The sequence below is a fragment of the Panicum virgatum genome, chromosome 2N (genome assembly GCF_016808335.1).
Source record: "Panicum virgatum strain AP13 chromosome 2N, P.virgatum_v5, whole genome shotgun sequence".
In the NCBI taxonomy this organism is placed as follows: Eukaryota; Viridiplantae; Streptophyta; class Magnoliopsida; order Poales; family Poaceae; genus Panicum; species Panicum virgatum.
In genome coordinates this window covers 55792639-55799838 of record NC_053146.1, presented here as the reverse complement: position 1 = coordinate 55799838, position 7200 = coordinate 55792639, and the positions used below count along the sequence as shown (strand labels likewise).

Below are 7200 nucleotides of genomic sequence, written 5' to 3'. Positions count from 1 at the left end.
GCACGAGCATGGTGGAGGCACCGTGCATTTGCACCGGCCCGACACGAAAATGGCTCGTGGGCTCGTGCTTGGACTGAGACCGTGGCACGTCAGGCTGCACGGCTCAGCCCGTTAGCCGAGTCGTGCCGGGCTTGGCCCAATCGTGCTCTGACCAGCCCGGGCTCGGGCTGGGCCGTGCCGGGCGGCCCGAATGGCCATCTATAGTTTCAAGCGATGCCCTGTTTGGAATGGCGTCTGCGACACGTTTCAGCGAAAAAAGCAAAAAAAAAAATCCCGCCAAACGGTCTGTAGTGGACGCCCGTTGGACCAGCCGCGCTCAACGCGATAAACAAATGATCTGGGAGCAGCCAAACGCGAGGAACGAGGGGAGAACCGCATTCCGCTTATACACAACCCGCTTCTGCAGACCACGGTCCCAAACAGACCTCTTGTCTGCTACGTAGGTCAAGTCAGCGGCGCGGCCGGCAGCTGAGCTTCATCAATACTAAACATGACCGTTGATTTGGTCCGTCAGATTCTCTTGGGCGCGCTCGCCTCGTCGGAGGAGACACCGATTCTGTCTTGTCTGCTACCTCAATTTGGGCGCACTGAAGGCGCCATCCGATTACCTCTTGCACATGTCATCGGTGCGGCCGGCAGCTGAGCTTCTTAACGATGGCCCGCGCGGCGGCGACCCCCATCCGCTCTGCATTGTCCTCGCCTCCGACTCCGGGCACTGTTTCGACGGCGCTGCACCATGGCCATGGCTCGCTCCGCCTCGGCGATGGCCCCCGTTGTCAAGGCCATTGACCCTGCCATGATCGTTTCTCACAAGTTCCCCGAGGTCTGGGATGATGCCCCCCTTTTCAGTCGTTAGCTTGTTCGCCGGTCGCCGCAGCGTTGTTCAGCCGCTCGATCGATCTCCATTGTGCAGGTCACGTTCGGGTACGACGAGAGGTTGCCACCGCACACCACCTGCTTGACCGGATGTCCCAGTGGCTGCCCCCTCCTGGCCTGAATGCCTGATGTGCTTGTGTGTTCGTTTGGCTGGTGCAGGGATGTGGCCCTGTACTCACTGGGTGTGGGAGCTTGTAGTGCAGATGCAGAGGATGAGAAGGAGCTTCAGCTGGTGTACCAAAGGAACGGCCAGTCTGCCATTAAGGTGGTCGCAGAGGGTTATTGTGATGATATCGTCTCATCTATTATTAGTCATAGCATGTATCCTAATTCTACTATCCTAGTGTCAAGTAGAGTGCTCAGATCAGAATTTAATTATCCTCATATACAATAATCCACAGTGGTCGGTATTGTTGCAGACTGATAATCTGTTGGATCCTTGGTTGCTTGCTGTTGGTGAAATTGAACTTATCACGGAACTCATATGCATGGGCTTGGTTAGGTCAAGTAGGAGCATATTACGTTTTTTCCCTCGAACACGCAGAGAATTGTCTGAAGGCATTCAGCGCATAATTTTGTCAACAGCCACAACTGACAAAAACTTAGCTTTCATAGTTGCTCATACTAGCACGGAGAACTAATTTCGTACCTTGCTATATATGAACTAAATATTTGCATATTTTAGCGTTTATTTATACGGATATGCGTCTATATGTCAGCTATTTTTCATAGTCCTACCTTGTATGCTGCAGGTTTTACCTACTTTTGTTTCTACATTTATTTTCGAGTAAAATGCACTGGGGGTCCTTAAACTAGTTGGTCTGTTCTGTTTAGGTCCATGAACTTCGAAAATGCATTTATAGGTCCACAATCTATTCAAGTGTGTCATCTAGGTCCAATTCAGCCACGACATACCCTAGAAGCTGATGTGGCAGGTTGACTGTGCGGTGATGTGGATCCTTACATGTGGGGCCCCTGTCCATCACGCCTCCGCCTCCGCCTCCCTCTAGCCGGCGGCGCCCCCTGCTCTCTCGGCGCCTCCTCCCTCTCCGGCGAGCAGGGGGCCGGCCCTCCCTCCCTTCGTCTCCTCTCTCTCCCTGCGGCGAGCTGCCCCAGCCCTCCCTTCCTGCCCCGGCCGCGAGCCGTCCCGTCCCCTCCGGCGGCAGGGGCGCGGGGTGGCGGCGCTCGCGCGCGCTGCCAGCGGCGGAGGCACGCGCGCCCAGACCCATGGCGGCGACGGCGGCGCGCGCAGCCCCCTCCTCCCTCCTCCCTCGCCGCGCGGAGCCGCCCCCTCCTCCTCCCTCCCTCCCGGCGCTTCCTCCCGGCGGCCATGGGCTTGGGCAGCGGCGGGCGGGCCGGGGCGCGGCTGCAGCCGCGGCGGACGCGCGGCGACCTCCTCGACCCCGAGCTCCGGCGGCGTCCCGACCCCCCCTCTCTCCGTCCGCTTCTCCCCGCCCCTCTCTCTCTGTCGGAGCTCTCCCGCACGCCGCCGCTCCGCCCCCTGCTCGCACGCCGCTGCTGCTCGCTGCTCGGCCCGCGCGCGCACGCTCGCCGTGGCCTCCTCCGGCCTCCACGGCCACCGCCTCCTCCGGCCTCCCCGGCGAGGATCCGCACGGCCACCACCTTCCTCCTCCCTCGCGCAACGGAGCAGAGCTCCTAGAAGACCGTGCGCCGCCCCCTTCCTCCTCCGCCGTCCTCGCAGTGCCCGCCTGAGCTCCGCCTGCTCGCGCTCGGCCGCAGCCGAGCCCTGCCGTCAAGCCTGTCATCCGCGGGGCCATGGCGGCCGGCATTCGCCCTCCCCTGCTCCCTCTGTCGCGCAGCGGAGGCGAGGCGAGGCGCCCCCATCACCGGCGCCACTCCTCCCCCTTCGCCCCCTCAGCTCGCGCGCGCGCGCCGGCCGCTCGCAGTGGAGGCGTGGAGAGGCGAGGCGCGGCCGGCGAGCCGCGAGCTCGCGGAGCTGAGGTAGCACGCGCTCGGGCCACGGCGGGCTCGCGGAGCGGCGGCGGCGTGCGCTCGGGCCACCGGCGCACGAGGTCGACAGCCACGCGGTGCTCTCTGCCCCCGCCGGCGGAGGAGGGAGGGAGCAGAGTAGGGGCGGCGGCACGGGAAGGACGCCGGAGGAGGGGATGGGGAGGAAGAGAGAGAGAGAGGCAGTCCACGTTGGATCTAAGTCCATGTCGGATCCGAGTTGGCCGTCCACGTAGACGGTCTAGGGTATGGCGTGGCTGAATTGGACCTAGATGACACACTTAAATAGATCCTGGACCTAAAAATGCATTTTCAAAGTTCATGGACCTGAACAGAACGGCTCAACTAGTTTAAGGACCCACAGTGCATTTTACTCTTTATTTTCAAAAGTGGTGATGGACTCCGCTTGGATGTGCCTGGGCTTAAGTAAGAATTTATCGTATCGCGTATTTACTCAAGTTCTCCTCTTTTGTGTTCTGTGGTTTCATGACACTTGCACATGTGTTCACTTGCTTATGATTGCATTTACTTGATAGGGTACTACTGAATTCTTTACCCTGAATAATTTGTCCTGTTTCTGTTCTCCAGCTATGACCCAAATTTTTTACTGCATGGCCAACATTACATAGAGATATATAGGCCAATTCCTTATGATTGCATTTACTTGATAGGGTACTACTGAATTCTTTTCCCTGAATAATTTGTCATTTTTCTGTTCTCCAGCTATGACCCAAATTTTTTACTGCATGGCCAACATTACATATAGATATATAGGCCAATTCCTTCACGAGCCAATGTGAGTTACACAATAACACTGTTTGTTTCAATTGAATGATGATATAGGATATGTTGTTAGATACTGGATGCTCCAATAAACCAGGGCTTTTCATGCTCTCTAAACTCTCATAAATTGACACACAGAATGCTCGATACCTTCCCATTTTGAGTTAACCTATTATATTTTTCCTTTTTTATTTAGCATATTTTACATTATGTCTATTATATTGTTACCCAGACCCGAGTCATTGACATTTTTCCTTTTTATCCCTAGGTTACTAACAAAATTAAAATAGCTGGATTGCATGACCGAGGTATCCTCCCATGATATTTGATCACTGATTTTTTATATTTTCCTATATTTTATTTGCTTTGTTGTTTTCCATCGTAATGGTAAAATTAATTATGATAACATTGATCCCTTCATTCCGAAAATTTATTTTTATTGTAGGCCAGTACTCTAGCTTGGTACTTTCAAATTTTCTGTTGATTCAGTGTTATCAAAAGTACGTTCTACAAATGCAATATGAAGTTTATCTTACTTTTTAGCATCAACATATATAATGCCATGCATCTGCCGCTTGACTAAGGAACTTTTCCTTTAATCAGTGTATTCACAATCCTTCCTGCATTTCTTATGCCCAGATAACTTTTTTCCAGTAGTGAACAATATAGGCGCATGTGCTGATTGGAATTAGTACATTGTTTCATGTTGATCTTTTGCAGGGAAGGCAGCTGTTCTTGAACTTGAAACACTAACCTGCCTTCAAGGTTCTGGCGACGTATTGTGTATGAATAGGTCAGCATGACTTGTTGAACGTTTGAGCTGTATAACTTGACTGGAATAGGAGAATAAGGCATTGATGCCATACGCATTGCAGGAGTACTATCTACTTGCGTGGTGCTGGAGGCTTCTCCAACTCTTCCCGGCCGTTCTCATACTCAACTTACGCTGCCAATGAGGTTTCAAATGTTACATTTCCAGATTCCACACCTTCTGCGGTATATGAAGACCGCACACAGAATTCCCAGGCATGAAACTTTGCATAAATTTCCTTTTCCATTTTATTTAAGTAGCCCTTTCATGGCGACATTCAGGAGAGCTGAATATCTTTATATTTCCATTCCTTGTGCACATGTTTGAATACATCCCTGCTTTTTTTTTTGTCATGGTTGATTGCTCTAACACAGATGACATGATTAGCATTTAACAGTATCATTTCTTCCTTGACAGGATTAACACGCTGGTTCAGATTAAGAAATTTTGAATGAAGTATTATTATCAAACTGTTCTAGTTTAAACCTCTAATGTTTTGCTCTTTTGGTTCAGGCTCTATTGTGCAGCTTATCAGGCCACTTCGATCCCTTGCATTCGGATCCTACTTTTGCACATGCTGCAGGGTAAGCTCCTAGTTAAACTTAAAATTAGAACTCATAAGTTTTTTTTTTTGAGATCAACTAACTTTCAGTTCCAGTTTTGATGTTACTTGAAATGCTTAAAACAAAATTTCTTTTCACCATCGTCCTCTTACTTACCCAAATTCCAAATCTAACTTGTCGTAACTTCCTTATCTGATGACTGATGTTACTCAACTTAATGAGGCTCTGTTTAGATCCATAAAGCCAAAATGCAAAAATTTTATAAATCGTTTGCATGATGTACTAAATGTAGTCGAAAAATAAATCGCATTACACAAATGGATTGTAAATCACGAGACGAATCTAATGAGCCTAATTAGGACGTAATTAGACACTAAATTGCTATAGTAATACTACAGTAAACATGCTCTAATAATAAATTAATTAGACTCATTAGATCCGTCTCGTAGTTTTGACGAAATCTGTTAATTAGTTTTGTGATTAGGCTACATTTAATACTTCAAATATTGAAGATTTCCTTTCAAAAATCCAAAAATGCAAAATACAAAGTGATCTAAACAAGGCCTGAGCTAGCAACTAACTGACTCTTGGCATTGGCTGTTCAGGCCAGTCTCGGTGGGAGTGTCATCGACACAGTTACTAAGACTAAAAACTTGAGAACTGTGTCAGTAGAGTGTCATGGTGATGACACTCCTCTCATATTTCATGACACCCCTCTCTCCTCTTTCCTCAGTCCTCATATTGTTAGTACATGTTAGCAAATTTAATGTCCATAACACTCCTATAGCACTCACACTAAGATTGGCCTCATGTGCTCAGCAGTCACCACGCGTGAACATCATCTCCTCCAGCTGCCTAATAAACCCATGACAAAAGCACCGCATTTTTCTTTCTTTTTTTCTTTTTTGAAACGATAAGTACAACACTTTTCTGGTGATGAAGCAAAGTCAATTTTATGTTGTTTAGTTGGTAGTCGGTGCTACTGTGCCAAATATATGATGATGCGGTTTTCATGGTGTGCCAAATTTCACGTTTCAGCTTCATTCCATGCTCCTTTTTTTCATGGTGTGCTCGTGTCCAATTCAATGCATTGTAAATCTACTAGTCCACCTTCCATGAACAGTAACTGTTTCAAAATCTCCTAGGTTTTCTCACCCAATACTGCACGGCCTCTGCACGCTGCCGTTCGGGCTGTCATGAGGTCGTTCTGCAGCATGGAGCCAGCGGCCGTGGAACGCATCTCCTGCCGGTTCCTTCACCAGGTTTACCCGGGAGAGACTCTGGTCACCGAGATGTGGCTTCAAGGACAGAGGTAGTAGTAATGCCCTTTTTAAAAAAAAGACATCCGCAGAGTTTCGATTTTGGTTGCTTTCTGACCTCTTGCTTGCTGATTTCATTCCACGTTTTTTTTTCCCGTCGAAGGGTGTACTACAGAACCAAGGTGAAGGAGCGCGGTTGCGCGGTGCTGTCTGGATACGTGCAACTCAAGCACGTCCCCTCATCGCTGTAAGGGGAACGAACGAACTGTGCTTTCAGTTTCAGGTGTCTCGCTCAGGAGTGAAAGGAAAAGGCCACGGGAACTTCTTTCAGCCGATGGTTTAGCCCAAGTTGTCGACTGGTTTATGAGCCCAAAACTTGAGAGCCCAAAAAACAGGCCTTAAGATTGCGAATTTTGTAACAAAACCCTGTGTGGCATGTGGGCAATCCTCGTGAGTCACGCTATTAGTGTGCTACCATTTACATACATCCACACTTCCAAAAAAATGGTGTTTGTGTGATTGTACCATCCTGATATAATTGCCTAAGATCAATAGAGCTTTTTTTATAGGAGATTGGCAGGAAGAATGAGTGAATAACAGAGAACTGTCCTTGCTATTTACTCCCTCCGTTCTAAATTATAAGTCATTTCAAGAATCTTGAAGAGTCAAACCATCTCAAAGTTTGACCAAAATTATAGAGAGAAACACAAAGATTTATGACATCAAATAAGTATACTATAAAAATATAGCTAACAAATAATCTAATGATATTTAATTGATATCATAAATGTTATTATCTTGTTATATAAATTTGGTCAAACTTGAAAATTTTTAACTCTCCAAGATTTTTGGAAGGACTTATAATTTGGAACAGAGGGAGTACTGATTTTTTTTTTTTGAGGGAGAGGTATCCTTCTGCTGTCCTGCAAGCAATTTTCTA

General features: G+C 48.4%; 1 pseudogene; it reads left to right on the top strand.

The window, feature by feature from the left end:
• The first annotated feature begins 535 nt into the window (after window positions 1-535).
• LOC120658239 lies at window positions 536-6696 on the top strand (annotated as a pseudogene).
• Window positions 6697-7200: the final 504 nt, after the last annotated feature.